At 42.2% G+C, this 24,830-nt stretch overlaps 1 protein-coding gene across 1 annotated transcript in view; it reads right to left on the bottom strand.

Annotated features, from left to right (window-relative positions):
• Pcsk2 (proprotein convertase subtilisin/kexin type 2) overlaps window positions 1–24,830 on the bottom strand; it is a 260,763-nt gene that overhangs the window by 135,684 nt on the left and 100,249 nt on the right. The gene's annotated exons all lie outside the window — the stretch shown is intronic.

A 24,830-nucleotide genomic window follows, 5' to 3' on the forward strand; every position in this document is an offset into this window, starting at 1 on the left:
TTAATCTATTTTTAATTACCCATTACATTTTTAAATGAGCTATACAAACATACCTTAAACACGAGTAGAAATATACACACAGTATAACAAAATTAACTTTAAGTTTGTATCAATAGACTAAAATCTATACCAATGTAAAACATTTTAAACAAGTTGTTGCTCTTTAGAAGTAAGTTCCTTAATCTACCCTTTCATCCTATTATATCTGTATCACAGGACTAGCAAAGAGGATTTGCCATATTCCAAGATGTTTTTTGTTTTTTTCTTAGAGAAATTATAGGTGATTTCCCCATACTGATAGATGCTATTTCTAGGTGAATCTAATTTTGCCCTTACAGGAAGAAAAGAGATCTGAGAATGAAAGATTGGAAAAACTTTCACTTTTTTTTAAGAGAAAGATTACTAGGTTTTTCCCAAGACTTCTGTTCCCTAAACTTGGCTTCATGGCCAAGAGGAAATTAATTCTGATGGTACAATGTTTTCATACAGTGGCAATGCCAACAGAGTAAAGAGTTTAATTTCATCCCATCTGCCTGAGGGAAAATCCTTTCCCTGTAGCTCGGGGCTTAGATCTAAGCTATCCACAGGCCAAACACTTCCATAGGAATCATTTTCTGCCCATTGTCTTTCATAGCATTTTTTCATGACTCTGATTCTTCTCAGGAATTTGCATTCATAGTCCCATGGTTGGAAATCAAGGAACATAGTCCTCTGTCTTGTTGCTTATCTCAGTCTACCTTACCCTAAGTTTCTTTTTACCCAACATCCTTAATTCTACTCTTATTCTAAATGTCTTCTTACACTATATTCCTATATTCTACCTTACATTTTTTCTTAATTTTTATAGATAGAAATTAAGAGAAAGAAAAAAGAAAGAAACCTAGATAGAGCAAAATATATGCTGCAGCCTCACTTTTCAACTTTGGCATTCTGCCATATAATTTTCACTCCTGAGAATAAAATATCATTGCCTTTATATTTTAATTCTTTATCAGGCATGCTTTCTTATACCCATGATGTCCCCTGACACTTCTTTCACCAAGTCCCTTGTCCCTGTTCCTGGCACCATCTGTGGGAGGCCAGCTGAGAAAGCAGCTCCTATATTTTACCCTAGGGTACTCTTGAGGAGTGAGGGATGAGAGATTTAGATAGAAGGACAGAGGGGCAAGAAACAGAAACACAGGATAGCCTCGGGAGGGCCTGGATCCTTATCCATTGGCCCCTTCTGTCTCTTCTAAGGGGCTATTTATAGAAATGCCAAGGGGTGGAGCAAAAGACCTCCCCCTAGTTCAGCCAAGTGTGACCCTTCCAGTTACCTAGAAACCATGCACATGGTCAAGCAATCCTCTAATGCAGCTCTGCTGGGTAAAGCAAGCTCAGATCTCACTAGGAAACCTTTGTGGGCCTCCACAGAGAGGTGATTGTTTATTTGTGTTTATGGGTGCTTCTGTTTCAGGTAGACATCTTGCTGGGGGGATTTACAGTTAAAGAACAATCAATTTCTGAGGCTGAGAGGAGTTGTGTGCCACACCACAGACAACCAAGCATGACTAGGTGTCATGGATGCTATGGAAGCTAATGCTGAGTCAGGTTTTAAGACCCAAAGTATCACTGAAGTCATGTCCATTGTTAATATTTACTATCACATAGAATAAACTGAGTCCTTAATCTACCCATAGTTAGAGGCTATTTGACTCTTTTATTGATTGTCCTTGGATCTGAGGTAGCAAGAGCTAAGCATTAGAGGGAATGGTTTGAACTCTTCAAATGTACTGGTGGGGAGCCATTCCTTAACTTAAGAATAATTCTAACAATGTTCTAGGAAAACAAACACACAAAGCACTGAAATTGACACAGAACAAAACACCTGTGTATGTAGACTGAAAGGCTCAACACATTCCAAGAAAGATATAGGGCATGGGAATCGATATTCCAGGCAATATTCGTATGAAGAGATAGAGACAGAATCCCAGAAGCATCTGAGCAGAGAAAAGGAAACATGTTAATGGAGAGGGAGTGAAATAAAAATTAGGCTCCATCACTAAGTGGCAAAAGCAACTAGTAAATCATTCAAGGTCAACAATTACATCCACCTACTACTATTGCTGTATAACAAATTGACCCAGCATTTGGCTTAATGCCAATATTTCATCATGTGGATTCCATGGATCAGGAATTTGGAGACTGCACAGAAAGATTTAATTAATTAATTAGTTAATTAAAATACAGATCTAAAGGGGACTGTGCTGTCTGGATCTACAGAGATGAGTGCTGTCTGGTTCTACATGGAACAGTGCTGTCTGGATCTATAGGAACAGTGCTGTCTGGATCTATAGGAACAGTGCTGTCTGGATCTACAGAGAACAACATTGCTGTCTGGATCTATGGAAACAATGCTGTCTGGATCCACAGGAAATGGTGCTGTCTTGGTTCTGTGCATTTGCTGCTCTGCTCATTCTTCTCTACAGAAATGGATTTTCCAGGCCAGGAAGGGAAGCTATTTTCCATATTTTAAATGTCTCAGTTTTGAATTATTCTTAGAGTCCCAAGCACTTTTTTTTTGCCGTAGGATGTAGCACTACCTTAGCCTGGGTTTCATGACACCAGATTACTGCTTGCCCCTTCACTCCGTATTGCTTCTTCCCAAATGGTCTACATGGGGGGGCGGGTCACTCTATTGAGACCTCACATGGACAAACTTGGTTCCTGCCTAGAGCACATTCACTCATATCTTAATGACCCAGTGCACCATTCTTCACACCTTCCCCACCCCGTGACACTTGCTACATTTCCGGGTGACAGTAAAACTGGTTTTGAGGAAAAACTGTACCCTTGCAAACAGGTTGACCAAAACAATCACTTTCCTGTGCCTTGCTGCTGTATTGTTATTAAATTGTAAGTTCCTCAAGGGAAAACCAAATCAAGTTTGAAAAAAATAGTTTTCAGAAAGATGAGGAGATGAATATTTAGGGCCAGGGCTATAGGAGAGCCTCTCCACACTGCCATATCTCCCACATATGACAAAGCCTATTATTATTCTCTATAGAACATCTGTTCACCTGCTTCCACTTCTACACCTGAAGTTTATCCTATGGTTAAACAAATGAAAGCCACCAACCTGTGTGTACCTCACCAGCATTTATTTGTTTGTCTTTTTTTTTTTTTTAATTTCTCTGTGTAAGCACCCTGGTTGTCCTGGAACTCCCTCTGTAGTTTGAGGCTGGCCTTAAACTCTTAGAGATCCACCTACCTCTGCTTTCAGAGTACTAGGATTAAAGATGTGTACCACCAATGCCAGCCCTCACCCAGCATTTTAAAAGGAAGCATCAAGTTTCATTTTGCACTGAAATCCTATCCCCTTTTCCAATTGTTTTATGGAATCTAGCAAGTGCTGGATATTTCCAAGAAGCCAAGAGTCCTCTTATACTAATTATTAAAGTATCTCTTCCTGTTCTTAATGAAGAAACAGAGGCCTGTCTTGATGAGCCTAGCAGGACTGCATTGAAAGCAAGATGATGTCATGAGACCACACCACTCTCAAGTCCTTTCTTGGAGCAATGTTTGAAGTTGGAGAAGGCATGATTTGCTCAAAGCTCAGCCATTGATTAGGATATACCTGTCATACTAGAGTTTGGAGTTCGTTTGGGTCACAGCAAGCAGCACCTGTCAATCATCCTTTGAATGAGGTGTGTTTAACCTCTCAGTTTCTCCAGTAGGTCCTTGTAGATATAGGATTTGTCCCCTACTACTGGCCTTTTTCCTGGGAAGGAGACTTTTCTCTCCTGGTTTCTGAGTTCAGGAGTGCCAAGTGTGTGCGATGTAGGAGGTCACTAAATATAGTCATGTTAGATTACCAAAAGTAGACTACAGAAATGTCTATGGTTCCATAAAATTACAGTATTTTAATGTTCATATTAGTCTGTGTACAAACACTGGTGCTCACACAATGAGAAAATTGGGAAGAGATGTATGGCAGTATTTGTTGGATTTTAAGAGAAATAAATAGTGAAGAGAGTCTTCTTAGAATTGTTATTCTCCTGAAATGATCTCACCAGAAGAAGCAAAAATATCTTCCTTAAAACAAAACTGGCAACAACAACAGAAAAGAATCAACTTTCTTCTTAGAAGAAAGAGTCAAAGTCCATTGGGACCACTCCAGAGGGACATGTGAGAATGACTGGGTTGTGTCCAGATGAGGGAACTTAGCTTCCTCCAATGATTGTAGAAGTGAAACCAGTGGATAGGAAAGCCATCTTTGAATTTTGGTTTTTAATGAAAAAGTGCATCATATTTTGAGTTAAAGGTAAGGGTGAAGTGTCTGTCCTTCAAAACAACTGCTGAAACTGTGTTCTGAAGACAGACCTTGGCAAACTTGTTCCACTGAAGCAATTTCCTCAAGGATATTACAAAGACCTAGCACCAAATCCCAGAATGCCCTACTATACTTTTGCTTGGATTCTGCTAATATCAGCAGCCCACTTAAATCAGAAAATTGGACAAAATTACTAAAAGCTTTCTTCTCTGGGGATTCTCCCTGGCTGTTCTCAGGGACCATATTGACCCTCTGGGCTGTCTGTATATTGGAAGTGAGCCAATCCGAGCTCTGAACCTCTACTTCACACCCTATCAGTGGTTTTCTTGTAAGGTGTAGTTACAGGTGGCATCAGTATGCTTCTGCTTGCCTACTCAAGGGAACCTCTGGCTTTCATCGTGAGCAAACAACACCTCTGTTTCTTGAGTGTTAGCAGCAATTCAATGTTGACAAGTAGTTTCCTGTCTTTGGTTTTTGTTTTCTTGAGATACAGGCTTGTTAAGTTGGCCACACTGCCCTTGAACTTGAGATCTACTTGCCTCAATTTCCTAAGTGCTGGGATTATAGGTATATATTACTATGCCCAGCTAAACCAATTCTTAAATACCCTATATATCAAAGACACCTAGAAATCTCTAAACCTGTTTATCAATCACCACAGAAGCAGACTAACACCTTTGTTTGTCCCTTTGCTAAAGTCACAATCAATTTTGTCCTTAAATACCCTGCTGCATATTCTATCCTGGGAGATGTGGCCCTATATGACATGGACACTCAGTTCATCCCAGCCTTCAGTCAGCTCTCTTCAGACAGAGCTCAAGCTTCAGTTGTGTAGATTGATTGGAAACATTTTCTACACTGCTACCCAGTACCATCTGGGCCAGCTGCACTATAAATTGGCAAATAATGATGTTTGAACAAATTGAGCACTTTGCAATCTAAAGTGTGTGTGTGTGTGTGTGTGTGTGTGTGTGTGTGTGTGTGTGTGTGTGTATGTGTGTGCGTATGCTTGATGCTTAACCAGCTCCATGTTCAGAAAGTCAGAACTGCCTGTGCTTTTCTTCACTTAATCTATTTCAGTGAAGTCCACCATTTGCCTGATGTTTGCTCAGCACTTGGTAAACAAGGAGCTTTCAAAAAAAGGTAAAAAAAGTAAATCAATATCTCTGCCCATTTAGATAGACTCTCACCGTTCAGGGACGTTTGCCCAGTCAGTGCTGGGAGGAAAGCAAGATGTCAGCATATCTTACAGACCAGAGGAGGAGCCTTGTAATTTCATCTAAGCAACCAATGGCATCCAATGAGCTGCTAGCCTGGATTCAGATGACCAGGATTTAAGCTGTGGGTTGAAGGGTTGAACACACACTCATATTCTCTTCTGATGATAGGCATCTTTTCAATTGATAAGATCACCAGCTTATCCTGTTGTGGGGGAAAAAATCTCAGTAGCACCAAGGTCTAAATGTCATTATTAAATATACAATCTCTTCATGGCTTTTATTTCCCTCCATTGAGAGATAGGACCCATGTCCTTGCTCTTGACTAGAGTAACTATCTACCCAGCATGTCATAGGAGATGCCACCTGGGGCTGGAGATTTAGCTCAGTGATAGAGCACTTGCCTAGCAAGTGCAAGGCCCTGGGTTTGGTCCTCAGCTTGAGAGAGAGAGAGAGAAAGAGAGAGAGAGAGAGAGAGAGAGAGAGAGAGAGAGAGAGAGAGAGAGAGAGAGAGAGAGATGCTACCTGACTGCCAAGACAGGGCAGTGAAAGGCTGTCTATTTTGATTGATCTAGAGGAAGGAAGGCACTATGTAAGAAGGTCCAACTGTGAGTGTTTGTCTTGGACATCTAACACTGATGAATCTCACTGCCACCTGCCTTGACCTATGTGGGATGAGTGGGAGTACCCAGGCTCATTCCAAATTCTGGACCAACAAAATGACAATCAAATAGAATTCATGTTGCTTTTTGTCTCTAGGTTTGGAACAATTTGTTCCACCTCAGCATCACCAAGAACTGCTAACAGAGACTGGAATTTCTGAAACTTTTGCTTGTACTATTTCCAAGTTGATTGCTTTATATCAGCTGTTTCCCTGTCTGAAACCAGCGTTTCATGTTTATACCATAAGACTTTTCTAATTAATCAGTCAATTTTAAGTGAACTCCAAATGACTGAGAACAGGTGGTTAAGAAGTGAAATTGTGCTATATTACATGCTTCCTTGAAGAGCTATTGGGGTAGGGATGGACATCCCAGGCTTACAGTTTGTGAACAAGGAAGTGATGACTATGTGTTGTTAGGTTGCCATTGTGTCACTTAGGAGGCTCCTTGGAGACTTTTCTTCCAGGCCTGGTTCCCTTTCATGCCCTCTTCTTACTGACTTGCCCAGTCTCCAATTCACCATCAGGTTTTCTGTCCAAATTCAGCCATTGGGGAGAAAAGAACAAATACTTGTGGATCATCTATCTCCCAGCTGCTATCTGACAATATAAGGGGAGAGAAGTTCCTGCATTGTTTACTGTGTTTCCTAGTTAATATTAACTGTCAACTTGACATAGCCCATTGTCACCTGAAAAGAGCCTCAATTGGGCACTTGCCTGTATCTGGTTGTTCTGTGGAAACATATGTGGGGCATTGTTTTGATGGTCTGAATTGATGTGGAAGGGCCCAGCCTACTATGGGTGGCACCATTCCCTTGGCAGGTGGTCCTGGGCTGCATAAGGAAGCTATCTGAGCATGAACCTGGGAGTGAACCAGTAAGTAAGCCAGCAACTAAACAATCCTCTATGGTTTCTGTCAAGCTCCTGAGTGAGACCCTACCTTGACTTCCTCAGTGGTGAACTGTGTAAGCTAAACAAACCATTTCTTCCTCAAGTTGCTTTTGGTTACAGTGTTTTCTCACAGCAGTAGACAGAAAGTAGGACACTGTGCTTCATGGATGCAGAGATGGGAGCTACCAGAGAGTCAGCCACCTGCTCTGTTTGATTGGCACATTTAGGCCCACAATTTTCTGAGTCTCATTATATTGTGGTGCTTTCCTTTCTCTTAAAAATGCTTAACATTTGAAAAAGAAATTGTGGTCAAGCCCTTTGGACCCTGGAAATTCTTACTCTGAAACTTGGTGGTAGATATTAATCCTAGGTCCAGAGGACCTGGTACCCCAAGACCAAATTGGGTCCTATCGAAAGTCCATCTCTGGAACATGAAAGGGCCCCTTGCCACTGCTTTTCTGTACCCCAGTCTTGAGACCATGCTGACAGGAACTCTTTCAGATGCAGAGGGCTTGAATTGGCAAGCAATAAACTGTAATACTTTGGGAGGTAGTAACCCCTCTGAGCTTATTTCTTTTGGTGAAAAGGACCAAGTGAAGTCGACTGTATTATGAATATATAGATATCTGAATCTGAAGGTGTATACATATGAAACGACATCTAATAAAAATAGTAGAGAAATAATTGCAATGATATAAATTTACTGATTAGTGTGTCAGCAATGATATAAATTTACTGATTAGTGTGTCATGTGTTTACTGCATTTGTGAGCACATTAGTCTAACTTAGTCCTCATTACTTCTATCACCCCCATTTTACAACTAAGAATGGGAAAGGTTTGGCAAAAATGACTTCAGTAGAAAATGTACAAGGTAGGATTTAAATCTGGCTGTTGAGCCCAGAAGATGTGCTCTTAAATCACCTTAAAAATGACTCTTTGTAGTTGTCCAAGTTTATGGGGACAGTGAAATATTTTGAAATACATATACTCTGTATGATAATCCAATTAGGGCACTTACCATTTACATGTCCATGCTACGGCCATTTCTTAATGCTAGCAAATAAACATCATTGCCATTGGAGAAACAGTAATGTCGCAGGGCTGTGGAGGAAAGAGGAGGATGCTTCCCGCTGGCCTCAGTGATCACCAAGTGGGGAGTGCTGTGGATGATTGATAGGTAAATAAAACACTGATTGACCAGTAGCCAGGCAGGAAGTATAGGCGGGACTAACAGAGAGGAGAACTCGGAGAACAGGAAGGCAGAGAGAGACACTGCCAGTGGCTGCCAGGACAAGGAAGATGTAAGGTACCTGTAAGCCAAGAGCCACGTGGCAAAGTATAGATGAATAGAAATGGGCTGAATATAAGAGTAAGAACTAGACAGTGGTAGGCCTGAGCTAATGGCCAAGCAGTTTAAATAACATAGGCGTCTGTGTGTTTATTTTATAAGTGGGCTGTCGGACTAACAGGCCTTGGCAGGGGCTGGAGAGAAGGTCTCCAGCTACAGGGGAGGTCCAAGAAGCCTTTATTCTTCACTTTCATCCCCAATGACTGGCCTTCTTCTCAAACATCACTGTGAGCATCTCCTACTCCCTCTGCAGGGAGGAATGTGATGCCCACAAATGAGATAGAGTACGAAACATAAGATTTTGTGATATCAGTCACATTTAGGGTGTAAGTCATAACATCACCATTTCCTTTTCCTTTGTCAATTTTTACTTTGAAATAAGTAACATGGAAAAAGTGGGTTTGGGAGATGACTCAGTGGATAAAGTACTCACTATGTAAGTTTGAGGTCCCAAGTTTGCATCCTCAGCACCCACATAAAAGTCAGGAGTAGTGGTGTAATCCCTACTTCTGACTTTAGTAATTTATCCTAGCCCACAGGTGTGATCTTGACTTACTTGCTGTATTTTTCTGAACCTTAAGATTGTTAAATAAATTTGGAGATTTAGTGTATTTTTTTCAAATCACAAGGAATGATGGGTATAAAAATGCTTCGAGGCCTAGGAATCAGCATGCTGTCAATATTTTTACTGTCTCTTTAAGACTATCTGCTGTTCTCACATATTACAGCAGTGGTTCTTAACCTTCCTAATGCTGTGACCCTTTAATGCAGTTCCTCATGTTGTGGTGACCCCCACCATAAAATTATTTTGTTGTTACTTTATAACTGTAATTTTGCTACTGTTATGAATCTTAATGTATGCAGAACAAGGATTTTGACCCACAGGTTTACAGGCAGATCATTCAGTTCTAAGATCTGCCTTTCAGGCTTGGCCAGGGTGCCTGTGAGCTTTTACAAAAACCAGAGCTTATATTGGGAAGGATTGGCTCTGAAATTGGACTTTTGAATTGGACACACACAAACCCACATGTATGGGACACAAATGAATAAATAATATTAACTCTAAGGTTTGGGGGTCATCCGCTCACATACTGCTCCTCTCAACCTTTGAGAGGACAGTGCTTTGAGGCTCTTCAGTTGCCCTTTCAATTTTCATGAACTGTTTTTGTTTTTCCCCATGTCAGGTGGGTTGTACTTGAGGGTCAAAAAAGTGGTCAGTTAGTTTGCACTGTAGGATGGTTCACAGCTCAGCCTCTTTTTTTTTTTTTTTTTTTTTTTTTTATAATCTGGGCAAATTACTTCACTGCTAGATAAAATTAATGTGATATTTATAAGAGTGTAGACAGCACATATTTGCTGGAGAATCCAATAGTGCCTGGTATTCCTACAGAGGCAACGAGACACATTTTCTTACACAGCATTGGAGGAAGTGTCATAGGTCATGTGCTGATTCCACCCAGCTGCCACTGTGACCTTCCTTCCACAGAATCTGTTCTGGCAAGGAGAAAAAGAGGGACTTCTGGGAAAGACTTTTTCTTTCCATCTCCTCCTCTTCTTCCTCTTCCTCCTCCTCCCCTTCTCCCTTCTCCCTTCTCCTCCCCCTCCTTCTCCTTCTTTCTCCTTCCACTCCATGAATAAAGGAAGATCTCTGTTTCACTTTCTTAGCCATCCTCTGCTTCCTGTCTTTGGAGGTAGGGGTAGGAACTTGTACTACTTGGACACACAGAAACTATTTTGAAACCATGGGGAAACTGGAGAAAATGCAGGCCTCAACTTGGATTCAGGTTATTGGATGTTGGTTCAGCCTTGGGATTATCTACACTGATTAAGGTTTCCTTGGTTCCTTGATCCTCTCTCCCTTTTCCCTTCTTCTCTCCTTCCCTCACCTTCCTCTCTTTCTTTCATTTTTCCCAGGCTGGAAATAGCTTCTTCCTTGTCTCCCTCCTAAAAGCTGTGATCACAGACACATTGTTAAAGCCACCTGTGATGGTTAACTTAGGCAGATGTGGAATCAACTAACAGACAGGCAGTTCGTCACACCTATGAGGGATTTTCTTGATCAGTTTAATTGAAGTGGCAAGACCCCCTGAATGTGGAAGAACCTTCTGGTGGCAGCTCAGGTGAGAGAGGAAGCCTGAGAAAGAAAAGAGTTTGCTTCTTGCCTTCAAGTTGTTCTAGTAAGGTCCTCTACCCTGTGAGCACCATCTTCACTGATGTTAGGATCCAGCCTCTTGGTCTTCAGGAATCCTCCAGGCCTTCAGTTCCAGACAGGGACCAATGAGACATCTGGTTTTGTGCACTGGGTGGCTACTGGGTTCTCAGCCTCTGGAGTGTGAAGTCAGCCATTGTTAAAGTTCATAGGGGCATCATGTAAGCCAACTGAATCAATATTCTTCCATATATATTCATGCTGTTGGTTCTGTTCCTCTAGAGAACCCAGACTAATTAGTTCTATTATTGTTAGCCAAAGGTTATGTATGGATACATGAGCCTACTGTCTGTGTGACTGACAGAAAGATTTAAAACTTTATTGTTTCATGAGTCCCTGTTCTGTGTGGCTCCTAAGCATGTAGAACATGACTGGTAACAACTGAGATGTCTGAGAACTAAACAGCCTATGTAAAATACCTTACTTTAATTTTATGCTGGTTACATGTTGAGACAGAAATACTGTGGGTAGTAAGTCAAGTGCTATGGAGATGAATGCCAACTTCTTTCCTCTTTTCCAACGTGGCCCCTTAACATCATGCACTCAGTTGTGGTTCACTTTTCACTCCCAATGCACAGCTCTGTGACAGAAAGACAGATACTGAAATAGTGCTAATGGTTACTTCTATGGTACATGGGGAAATATGTCCTTCCTCTATAAGCTTTGGCATTCCCCACACTTAACACATACCCTTAGGTCACTTCTGTGAGCTTTAGAAATATAAGCTCACAATTAATGAATTAACACATACACAAACATACTCTGGCAATGTGAAGGTAGACCAATGTTAGCTGTAAGGAAGATTTCAAACTTGATAACCCTGTTCTGGAACATTATGTGCACTAACCCTGTGTAGTAGGTGGCATTTCCATTCTCTACAGTTTTCACTTCTATACAAAGAGCCCACAGAGATGCTGATAGAGTTGTGACATTGAGATGGTTTTGAACAGCAAATTCTGCCTATAAAGCTACCCTGCTTTTGAATAATTGGGGCATACTTATGAGTTCAACATAAATAAAAGCTGGCTTGTAAAGGCATTAAGATATATTATTTGGCTCCCGTGTAAGTAGCCATATTTATGGGGATGCTCTTTTCATTGGGAATACAGTGACTTGGAGAATAACCGAGAGATCTCCTGGCTCTTGCTTTTTTATGGTTCAGGGATGAGTTTATTTTTTCCTCCCAAACCTCCAAGTCATTAAAGTTCAGGTTTAACATTGATTTATTCCTTTTGAGGACTTGCTAAGCACAAAGATAAATTACTGGGCCTCAGTGATTAAGGAAGAATAATGGTTTGTTTGTTTTCAACACTAGTTAGTATGTTAATTATTATTAATTTCAATTGAAAAGGCACCCTATGATTCCTAACCTACCAGTACAGCTGGTGAGAAAACAGCTAACAGAGTTCTGGGAACCAGTGGTGCATCGATCATGAATCAGGTTGTGGGGAAGTAAGGGGGCCCAGGGTGCACTCTGTCTTGTGCTTGCTCTCCCTGTGTTCCTGCAGTTTAGGTCCCCTGGTACTCAGGTGTGTACACTGGAGTCTCCCAGTAGTGTTTCACGATTGCTCACGATTCAAGTGGAAAGCCAAGTGATTTGCTTGGATGTCATCACTTTACTCCTAGCTTCACTGCAAGGTGGCTCTAGGTTGCTGGCCAGGTCAGTGTCCCCCCAAGAGCTCACTTTCTAGGCCAATGAAATAGGTGTTTGACCCAGACGCCATTTTTCAGCTTTGAGTTGTCTCCCCTTTTCTTCTCTCTCTTATGGCAGCCTCTTTACCTCATACTTCGTGTGTCCGTAAAACACATACATTGAATTTAAAGCTAATGTAATGTTAGCTACATTTCAAATATTCCTACTGCCAATACATATTATTTATTAAATGATGTGTGTGTTGTAGTATATATAATTATTAATGCATAAAATTACATTTAATTATGATTATGTACAGTTTCAAACAAAAATTATGTATACTTTTATCATTGTCTATAATCATCTATAATAATGTAGAATACACAAAATTATATGTAATTTATGTATTATATAATCATATGCAAATACCATACAATTATGTTACATGTGATTATACATAAGGAAACACACCTACACACACACACACACACACACACACACACACACACACACCCCTCATATGAGGGATTCTCCAATTTGGTAACTATATACACAAGCTTCCAGATTTCAAAACCTTCTCTGGATGAGAATAGAGGAAGAAAAATTTGTATTTTCAAAATTGTAATAAAATGTTGCCTTAAAAGTGCTTCCTAACAGCAGTGAAAATGTAACATTGGGGGATGGATGGTGGATTCTTTCTTTTTATTCTCCTCTCTGTTTCATTTAGGGTTGTCATCCCTAAACTGGGGCTCCATGCTTTCACCTGGATGCACATCCAGACTCAGGACACAGCAAACAGCTCATTAGCAAGTCTTGCCTCAGTGTGGGCATGGCACACAGGCATACAGGCATGATTTACTCAGACATATTAAGGCAACAGTAAATAAATTTGGAAGCAGTGAATTATATTAGAAAAAAACATGACTGAGCATTTAAAAGTCTTTTTTAGTGAAAGCAATGGTAAGTTTGTAGACAGTCTCTTTCCTGTGTGCTAATAAGAAAAAAGTGATTAGCCAAAAACTAGTAACAGAAACTAGAAAATATCTTAATTTGTGTTATTATTCCAGGCACTACAAAATTCAGGGAAGCAGAAATGGCACGGGTGGAGACACAGTGCCAGCAGCTGCTCCAAGACAGCATGGAGTGAAGTCTACTTGAGGGATGCCTCGTTGCCATGACAGCAAGCTGTGCCTGGGAACTGCCTAGACTCTGGGCCCTAGATCCTCAGAGAGCCAGCTGTACCTCACAGAAGGGGTGCAGAACATCATTGTTCCTTGGATATTGAGTAGAATGGGGAGAGAGTGGATGATATAGCATTTTGTTAAATTTTAGAAGTATGTAGGATGTATTCACTTGGTCCCTGTCTTCAGGAAGCTTGTAGTTAGGTTGGAAAACAGCAATAGGGAAAAGCTTATATGATGTAAGGACTTCCTGTGCTCAGAGAAAGTGCTGCTGCTGCAGGCGCTGTAGCCTGAGAACCTTCCTTGGAAGGAGGCAAGGCTATACTACAGAGTGCCACCCTGTACCTGTTCTATCTATGGATTTTGAAGTTGGTTTACTTTCATAATGTGTATGCCCAACTTGGCAGAAGTTGGTGTTGAGTCTGAGTTTCTGTACAGTTGAGGAAGACAGAAGAGAAGTGAGTAGAGGCACATATCTTGCCAGGAATAAGAGCAGAGCAGACCGAGGCTGGAAGGAGCCCAGATGAAAGGCATACAAGGAGATGAAGGCTAGAGGTCCTTTCTGGGGCTCTCCCCAGGTACTCCCAACTTTTGCAAGGAGATAGCTCATCATTTCATGTAGGTGTAGCATGTAGGTGTAAAGCCACAGTCTACTTGGATTCATTGAGGAAGCAGTTGAACAGCCTGAGAAGATACCCCCTCTCTCTCCAGGCAGAATCTGACGTTTGCAAAATAGCACTAAGAAGTTGGTGAGCCTAGGTAAGAAATGATTGGAATAAAAAACCCTGTTTCATCTCTGACTGGTTGTTTGTTTAAATAATCTTACTTAGGGTTGTCATCCCTAAACTGGGCCTCCTTCAGACATAAAGGATCTCCATACTTCAGACATACAAATTTCCATATATCCCTGTGATGGTTTAAATGAGAATGGCTCCCATAGGCTCATACATATATTGAAATACTTGTCCCAGCTGGTGGAACTGGAGGTGTGGCCTCCTTGGAAGAGGTGTGTCACTGGGATTGAGCGCTGAGATTTCAGAAGCCGTACCATTCTGTCCATAGTGCTTGTGGACCAGGGTGTATTCTTTCAACTTCTGCTTCAGCACCGTGTCTGCCTACCTCTTGCCATGCTCCCTGGCATGCTAGTCACGGACTCTAACACTCTGAAACTGTAAGCTCCACAAAACTCTTTTTTTTCTGGAGCTGAGGACTGAACCCAGGGCCTTGAACTTGCTAGGCAAGCGCTCTACCACTGAACTAAATCCCCAACCCCGAAACTCTTTTTTCTATACTTTGCTTTTGTTGTAGTATTTCTTCACAGCAACCGAAAGGTAACTAAGACAGTGCCTTACTCAACCTCCCTTATTAACATTTAACACCACTGTCATGAGTATGCTGTGTCAGAAACATAGATGGACATGCTTGTGCTTTTTCACAATAGCCAAATTTATTGAAAAACAACAAGTTTCATCGGTTTTGGTGACTATAATTCACCAAGTACTTCCAGTTTCCTTTGATAGCTGGCTGGCTATCAGATTATTTTATCCCAATCTTAACTATTAATGTAAACTGATCACATATCAGACATATGCACAATAAACACACACACACACACATACACACACACACACACACACACACACACACACACACACACACCACACTATAGAATGGATACAAAGGGTTGAAAGGCCTCTGCAGGGTTCATTGAGTCCAAGGCTTGCTAAAAGACAGAAGCAGAAGGTTGCTGGAGAAGAGAGTCTTTGCAGGAGGCAGATAAAGAATCCTGTTGGAGGTCTGCTGGAGGCCTCATCATGGAGACGAGCTGCAGGATCAGAACTGAGCTGAACCTCAGGGTTAAGTCAAGCTTCCAGGGAAAATGAAGAATTGTGGCAGCTGAAGAGGTGAAGTCAAGTCCAAGGTCTAAATGGATGGATGGGTTGATGGACAGATGCAGTAGGCTGCATGAGCAGTGGAGAATGGGCCAAATTGAAGTCCCTGGGGGCAGTCAGGAGCTCTCTGCCTGTCAGTCCCTTGACACATACACTGGGTCATCCAATGACAGCCAGTGGGGCTGTCATCATCGCAGAGTTAGGTGTCCTCTTTTTTATGAGAACCAAGGGAGGATGTACTCTGGCCGCAATCTGATGCGTTTGGTAAGATTTGGGGCCTGATTTCCTTGATAGGATTTTAATATGCTCATGTACTAACATGTCCCAATCTTCTTTGATAAATTACAGAACAGCACCTTTTTTACTTTTAGGCATAAATGATTTATCAGTCTGTGCTTTGTGGGTGGCATAAGACAGATGGTGTTGTTTACATGTCCACCACGGTGCAGAGTCAGCCTGCCTCTGCATTCACGCTCAAAATGGAATCAAATGCTGCTTGTAAAATGGAGTCACCCAGGGCAAAGCACTTCCTAGAAAGCTTCTGTACACTACAGAGTAGCTTTGAGCAGGCTCGGCTCATCAATTAGTATGGAACATTTCTCATAACTGGTAGTCCGATATTAATGTAAAGATAACTAGAGCCTGTACTTTATTCAGATATTTTTTAGTTTTAACTCAATGCCCTCAATTTCTATCCCATGAGCCTATCCTATTACTTTTTAAAAATATTTATTTATTTATTTTTGTGTGAGTGTGCATGCACACACATACACACACCATATACATATCCATGTGCATGCACACATAGGCACACACAGGGACACACACACCATATATATGCACATGCACGAATGCACAGGCACACACACAGACACAGACACACACACAGACACAGACACAGACACACACACACACGCACACACACCAGTGCAATGACATACTTGTGGAAATCAGAGAACAACTTGCAGGAGTAGCTTTTTCCTTCCATGATGTGGCTTCTGAAGCCCACACTCAGGCTGCCATTCTTGGCCGCAAGTGTTTTAACCCACTGAGCCTTCTTGCGGGCCCCTATCATTTTCATTTGTCAGTTTTCTTTAGGTTATTCTTGACTGTGGCAGTTCCCAAACTCTTGCGTCTTTGATGATCTGGGCATGTCTAAAGAGTATTGACTCTGACTTTTCCTCAAAGGGTTTTGAACCTGAATGATCACCATTTGTTACTGGCTTTGTAAGTATTTATCATTTACTTGACCTTTGCTCTTAAGGTAGATCACATTTTTAAAAACTCTGCATCCATGTGCTTGCTGTGGACATTGTGGGTAATCTGCATCTCTACCTGTTGACTGTGGACTTGGTCATGTTCAGGTCTGCTGGTCAAGACCACATGGACAAGGATAGCAATGGGACAGGGACAGCTTGGGTGTCACTAGGGCTCCTGAGACTCTTTTTTGGCTTCTTTTGCTTCTGTCACTGTGGTGAGAAGGATGTGCCTGAGCTAGCCCTCTGGTGGCATAAGAAGAATGAAATCACATAAAGCAGAGCCACCTCAAAGGAGCAAGGCCACTACTAGCTAATCACCAAGGATGAATACTAGTCACTGATGCTGTTTTCTACCTCCAAGCTTTGAAAATATTTATTATGTAGTCTTTTCAAAACATATTTTGGGAACATGTAATGAATGGCCATATGTTTTGTTGACTTATTTTCATTAGAGGACATATTTCTCAGAGAAAAATCTGATATAAATATCTTATGACTCCAGATATTAGAAAACTATGTAATGATTTGGGAAAAATTGAAACTGGGCCGCTTAACTGTGTGTTCATTCATTTAAAAAAATCCCTTCAATGGCTATTTCTTTGGTGTCTGATGGGTGCTGAGTCTTCTGACTGGTGTTGAGCACATAGAAGTAAGTAAAAATGAATGCAGACCCAGCCCTTGGGGAGCTGACTTCTTGGAGGGGTGCAGATAAAAAGCAATTACCAGGGGAGTGCCTTTCTCAAAGGAAAGCTATTGTGCGAATGTTTCCAGGAGAGCTGACCTGGTTGTGGTCTCAGGAAATCTTCCCTTAGGAAAGCCTATATGGATTCTGAGGAGGAAGGGAACATACTGACCAGAGGAGGGGCATAGTCTGTGCAGAGGGAAGAGTTCACTCTGTAGCCAGAGGAAGCTTGGTGGCTCACAGTGTAGTTAGAGTTTTCCTACATCACAGGACTGTAAAAAGCCTGCTGTGGCTCAGTTCAGGACAAGGAGAAGTCTGAGAGGTAGAAGGCTTTGTGCTCACTGTGTATTTGGGTTGTCCAACTTGCTCCTGCAGATGCACAATAAGGGAAATGATTTCTCTCTTGCACACTGGTAGCATGTCAAGCCTATAGCCCTATCCCAGTTTTTAATTTTTATTGATATGGCAGGAAGGCACTTGACATATTTTCTCATGGGGCTGCTGGTAGTTGAGTATCCATTTGCAAGAAGGATGTTTGGGTAGTAGATTCTAGCAACAGAAATTGGTGATAAAGGCCAAGATGCATTAAACTCTGTAGTCAGGAATATCCCAAACATAAGGTTCTTATGGCAGGCCCTTGCTTACCTTAGCCTGATTCTTGGCCTTTTAACCTTAGCTAAGTGCCACATTATGCCAGTTTTTCAAGAGCCAATTAAAGACAGTTGCATTTCTCCTAGACAGCTAGTAGTCTCTGGAGGTACTAGAGACAGGAGAAGGAGCTGCTTGGAGCCTCCAGTAATAGCCTGTTGTCTTCATTTGGGTGCCTCCAAGGCAAGGAGTTGAAGACAATTTAATTGAGTGATGTTCCAGGAAGCAGAACTGCAGGAGGATGGGCAGCCAGTGAGACTGTGTGAGCAAGCCAGTCGTGACAGGAGCAGCCAGGGTTAGTGCTGTTCTGAGGAGCTCTGGACACAGCCTTCACCCATGAGAGGAAGGAGAGGGGGTATTTATCCAGCAACCCCTCTTCATTATTGCTTTGGGCCTTTTCAGGGGGTGTTCATGTTTAGAAACTTCTAGTCTGGCTTGAGCCAGAGTCAAACAGCAACTCTGTCAGGTGATGGGTGGCAGGTATTGAGTACTGAAAAACTGGGACTTCTCTGGCCTGAAATAGTCAATCATGACAGGAAGCTGAATGTGTGTTTATGTGGTAAAAACAAACAAACACACAAACAACAATCCACCAGCTGACCTTTGTATTCGACAGTGTAAAACATTATCATAGGCTGTGTTAAGTGCCCTGTGTTGCCTCCTGCCCTAGAGAAAATTGATCAGTTACTAAAATGAGTAAGAAAGGCCCCATTATTTTCTATTCAATCTGTATTTGTAATTAGTTTCTGTTTCAGAGGAACATTCAAACGGCAGGGGAGAAGTAGGTAAGTACCACAGCTAACTTCTTCCCCCTCCAGTGCTTAATCTCCACTCTTGGAAGTACCTTCTTGCAGAAGAACAGTGTGGTCCAACTCTATTAGTTTCATAGGGCTGTCATAACAAAACACTACAGATTCACGGGCTTAAACAAAAGCAATGTATTTACCCACAGCCCCAGGGGCCTAAATTCCAAGACCAGGTCCCAAGTCTAGGTTCTCTGTGGCTCCTCTCTTTGACTTGTGTTTGCTTTTTCCTTGTGTCTTTACAGCGTCTTCCTTCTGTGTGTCTCAGTCTCCTAATCCCGTCTTTAAAAAAACTTAAAAGATTTACTTATTTTTATTTTATGTGTATGAGTGTTCTGCCTTCATGTATTTCTGTGTACTGTGTATGTGCCTGACGCTCATGGTGGTCAGAGAGGGTGCTAGATCTCCTGGAGCTGGAGTTGAAGTTTGTTGTAAGCCACCATGTAGGTGGTGGGAATCAAACCCTGGTCCTCTGCAAGAATAGCAAGTGTTCTTTACTGTAGAATCTTCTCTCTAGGCCCCTCTACTGTCTTAGGGGAGCAGATTGCTATGGTCTGAATGGTCCTACAAATCTGTGTATTGAAATTTAATCACATTGTAGTTATAGTAAAAAGCAGAGCCTTTGGGATTAAGAAGCAAGAGTCATCATTGAAGCTGCATTTAGACTTACTTAGAGATATGTGAGAATTCTCACTTGCTTTTCTGTCCTTTCTGCCATCCAAGGACCCAACATTCCTCCCTTCCAGAGGATGCAGAGGGAAAGTACTGTCTTAGGAGGAGAGACCAGGCCCTTCCCTAGACGCTGTATTTGTTGTTTCCATCTTGGATTTCCTAGTTTACAGGACTTTGAGAATTAAATATAAATTAACAAATTACATGTCTATGTATTTTATTATAGCAGCCCAAACTGATTGCAATACCAGTCATACTGGATAGTCATATTGGATTAAGACTCACCTGTGTAACCTCATGTAACCTTAACCTCTTGGTCTAGTTTCATTTTTGTTACTGTGATAAAAATACTTTGACTGAAAGTAAATACTACAGAGAAAGAATTTATTCCAAGTCACTGTCCATCACTGAGTGTCTTAGTTAGGGTTTCTATTGCTGTGAGAGGCACTGTGACCACTGCAATTCTTATAAAGGAAAACATTTCATTGGGACTGGCTTACAGTTTCAGAGGTTTAGTCCATTATCATCATGGTGGGAAGCAAGGCAACATGGCAGGTAGACATGGTGCTGGAGAAAGAGCTGAAAGTTCTATATCTTGATCTGAAGGTAACAGATCAAGTAAACTGAGACACTAGGCATGACTTGAATATATATGAGACCTCAAAGCCTGCCTCCATAGAGACAGACTTCCTCCAACGAAGTCATACCTCTTAATAGTGCCACTTCTTATGAATTTATGGAGGGCAATTACATTCAAGCTACCACACTGAGGTAAGTTATAGCACACACTCAAGGCAGGAACTTGAAAGAAGGCCTGCTTGGTACTACTATACACAGCATTACCTCTGACCAAGGAACTCATTTCATTACCAAAGTAGACTGATAAGGATCATGGAAGATGCTGCTTGCTGACTGGCAGTCAGGCTTATACTTAGCTTTCTTACACATTTCAGGACTATCTGCCTTGGGAATAGTGCTGCCCAGAGTGGCCTGGCCCTCTTATATCAGTTAGCAAAGAAGACAATATCCTACAGACATGCTCAGAAGCCTATTCCTTATCTCAGGTTCTCTTCCCAGATAATTCTAAGATGTGTCAAGTTGATAATTAAAGCTAACCAGGTCACTCCTTTAAAAGCCCATCTTCAAATAGTGCTCCACTTTGAGGTGGGATGAGTTAGGAATTCAACATATGGATTGTAAAGGGATTTAATTATTTCCCCAACACCATTGAATTAGATTAGTCACCAAGATTGACAAACTTAAAAGTCAAAACTCCCTTAAGGCCCTTACATCAACACAAAGTAAATAATAATATCATAAACTTTAGTCCCAAAAAGCCACCCCTTTTGGAGACAGAGTCTAGCTTAATCCAGCAATCATTCTCCACCAAAGCGCTGTTCTCTGTTACCATATTAAGTCTGATAAATAGCTTTACTTGGTCAATGAGTTTCTTTGATGGTCTTGGGGGAAAGACTAGGATCAAATAAATGACAACTGAAGACTCTGTCACAGTATCTGGCACTCAGAAGGGCTTAGGCAATGTTCACTTTCTTCCTGATGCCAATATCTTCACAGGGGGAAAGATTTTCAAAGCTTGAGCAGTAATTTTTGTTTTCTTCCTTTGTCATGTCCAAATTGACAAAATAATCTCACACGGGAAGCATTCCGTCTCCGTTTTGTCTGAATAAATCTAGGCCTGAGAGAAGTCAGCAGTTTTAAAATTATATTCAGCTCTTTCACATAGTCCTTGATATGTCGGAGTCAGTTGGAGGTTAGTCAAAAGTGTGGAGCAATTCTGTTGAACATGGCATTGGTGGGAATTGTGTGTGCTCTAGCAGTTGACTCTGACTCATAGAATCAACCATTGTTAAGTAAGTTACAGGAAAACAGAGGATAATTCCTCTCTCAGTGAAAGATCAGAACATGGCATTGTTTTTGTTGAAAGTTCTTATCACTACTTCATTTTCTTAGAGCCACTTCTTAAGTGTCTTTCTCCAAAGCAAGATGTGATTAGAGTTAATTCTCCTAGTATGCCTAAGGCAGAAGGACTCTAGCCTCCTCTAAATGCTTTTGGCATCTGCCTTTATTAGTAGAAGACTCCACTAGGATACACCAAAGTCTCTTTCAGAAAGCCTTTTTCTGGCATGTTCTTCCTATGCCCAAACAACTCACAAGTGGGTCATAACTAAATCTATTGGAGCACTCTTAAGGATCTGCTAAATGAATTTCAACTTACTCCCAGCAGAGGGGGAGAACATCGATACACGTTCTAGTTTCCCAGAGATCCTCAGGAGGTTGAGGCCCAGGTGCTGTGGTAGCAGTTTGCTTGAAATCATATGCTGCTAATGTCTTCATTTTCTTTCTTGTCACGTTCCTGCCCTTGTACTGCTGCTTTCTGAGGATCTTGCTGAAGGTTCAAAGCCCTTTCAGACAAAGTGGCCTGGTCAGGCAGTGGGAGAAAATTCATCCCTTTTCTGCCTCAGTGAGAGAGGACTGCAGTCATAAGAAGACTGTTTTTAGGAGGAAGGTCTAGAAATCAAGGCAAGGAGTCTCCCTGGAGAACACCATCAGGAGCAGAAGCCTAGGTTTTAGAAGATGTTCTATGAATTCCGTATTGTTCCTAGCAATAACACGGGTGAGAATTGTCTCAAGGCATCCAGCACTGATGAAGGAGTGCCCTCCCTGGACATTCCTGAACATCAGATTCCTACTTGCCACTGTGAGGAGAGATGATGTCAGGGAGGAGAGAGTCATGCAGAGGCTGGACAGAGATGAAGATGAGGCATTATATAGGCAAAACTAACCCCCAAAGTGCTGCTACTCAGTGTGACTCTTCCACATGCAATATTAGCATCCGGGAGTGATGAATCAGGTGCAGTGTGTTATAACTGCAGTGCCAGACCCCGCCCCTGAGTCAGATGCAGTGTGTTATAACTGCAGTGCCAGACCCCGCCCCTGAGTCAGATGCAGTGTGTTATAACTGCAGTGCCAGGCCCCGCCCCTGAGTCAGATGCAGTGTGTTATAACTGTAGTGCCAGGCCCCGCCCCCGAGTCAGATGCAGTGTGTTATAACTGCAGTGTCAGGCCCCGCCCCCGAGTCAGATGCAGTGTGTTATAACTGCAGTGCCAGACCCCGCCCCTGAGTCAGATGCAGTGTGTTATAACTGCAGTGCCAGACCCCGCCCCTGAGTCAGATGCAGTGTGTTATAACTGCAGTGCCAGGCCCCGCCCCTGAGTCAGATGCAGTGTGTTATAACTGTAGTGCCAGGCCCCGCCCCCGAGTCAGATGCAGTGTGTTATAACTGCAGTGTCAGGCCCCGCCCCCGAGTCAGATGCAGTGTGTTATAACTGCAGTGCCAGGTCCTGCCTCTGAGTCAGATGCAGTGTGTTATAACTGCAGTGTCAGGCCCCGCCCCCGAGTCAGATGCAGTGTATTATAACTGCAGTGCCAGGCCCCACCCCTGAGTCAGATGCAGTGTGTTAAAACTGCAGTGCCAGGCCCCGCCCCTGAGTCAGATGCAGTGTGTTATAACTGCAGTGCCAGGCCCCGCCCCCGAGTCAGATGCAGTGTGTTATAACTGTAGTGTCAGGCCCCGCCCCTGAGTCAGATGCAGTGTGTTAAAACTGCAGTGTCAGGCCCCGCCTCTGAGTCAGATGCAGTGTATTATAACTGCAGTGCCAGGCCCCGCCCCTGAGTCAGATGCAGTGTGTTATAACTGCAGTGTCAGGTCCTGCCTCTGAGTCAGATGCAGTGTATTATAATTGCAGTGCCAGGCCCCACCCCGGAGTCAGATGCAATGTATTATAACTGCAGTGCCAGACCCCGCCCCTGAGTCAGATGCAGTGTGTTATAACTGCAGTGTCAGGCCCTGCCTTCCGAATCAGATGGAGTATATTATAATTACAGTGCCAGACCCTGCCCCCCGAATCAGATGGGGTGTGTTTGTCTCAGATCCCACCTCCTGAATCAGAATCTTTCCAAATCTATTGATGATTCAGAGGCACACCAAAGTCTGGGAAGTGCTTCCTCCCATAGCTAAAAATAATGGGGATGGTTGCACATGTCTGTAATCTTTGCACTCAAGAAGCTGAAGCAGGGAAATCATGATGAATTCAAGGCCAGCTCTGGTGAGGAGGAAGTTTGAATCCAGCATGTGTGACGCAGGGAGATGGGGTCTCAAAAACAAACAAAACTTCTTCATACAAGCAACCTCCAGAAAAGCCTGAGGAAGTGTGACACCATGGGCATCAGGTGACTTTCCCTTGTGACAGCTCTTTGTTACTTACCCACCTGAGCTCTGTCTTTTCATTTCATTTCATTGCTAAAATATGTTCCTGACTCTAAAGTCCCAGCAGATTTTTTTCCCTATCCTAAACATGGCCAAATGCTTTCCAGTACCTACATAATGAACTATCAAGGTAGTCACATGATTTGGGGCAAATAAAAAAATTCACTTCTTTGAATTGAATTTGCCTCATCTATTAAAGGAAGGGTTTGAACACATCTGAGCTTCATTCAGTCATGTGATTGCATGACTCCAAGTCCCCAGAGCTTTGATCTCCTGAGACATTAAACTATTTTTAAGGATACTTCTCTGGTAGGTTGTTGGAATCATGGGCCTGTTTGGCTCTACCCCCTATTTTATTTCCTGGAATTTCCTATCCACACTGACCCTGGGTTTGGTTAGCCCTGTGACTTGCTTTGTCCAATGGAACATAGCAAACATGTCATAAACAGTGGCTTGATCAATGTTAGTGTACTGGGGTTTGCTTTTTCTTATTGTATCTCAGAACACTGTGACCACCACTGTGACCAGTTAAATAGCCTGGGCTCATCTGCTAGAGACATGCAGCTTATTCCCATAACTTCCCCAGACAACAGCCACCACTGAAACAGGAAACATAAGTAAGGCAACCAAAAGTCATCCAAGTCCCAGCCACTCCACCTGCAGATTGTATGTACACAAATGCTCCAAATGAGAAAAGCAGATGTGCCCAACTGAGCCCACCCTCCCTGCTGACCTAGAGGACCAAAAACTTGAGTTATAATCCATTCCACCTTGATGGCTTGTGAAGTAGTCAAGTGTGACTTGCTCAAAGTTATTTTCATTCTGTTTCTTATGGGAGCAGAGCACAGGAGCTGCCTATAAGGAAATTATAAAATAGCATAAAAATAACAAGCATTTTTTTATTATCAGAAATTAGTGCTCTCTCTCTCATAGTTGATATTTGTATTGATTACTTATGATTAATCCTTGCTTACCCACATCCTATTAGATGGAAAAAAATGCTTCTTCATCAAGCACAGGCTCAGAAATGAGTCTTGTAATAATGAAGTACAGCATTCTCCTCCCTCCATTCAGGTGAGCAGAATGACCATGACTTTTGTTTGGATTGTGTGTTATGTGCTCATCTCCTGAG

The sequence above is a fragment of the Onychomys torridus genome, chromosome 4 (genome assembly GCF_903995425.1).
Source record: "Onychomys torridus chromosome 4, mOncTor1.1, whole genome shotgun sequence".
NCBI classification, from domain to species: domain Eukaryota; kingdom Metazoa; phylum Chordata; class Mammalia; order Rodentia; family Cricetidae; genus Onychomys; species Onychomys torridus.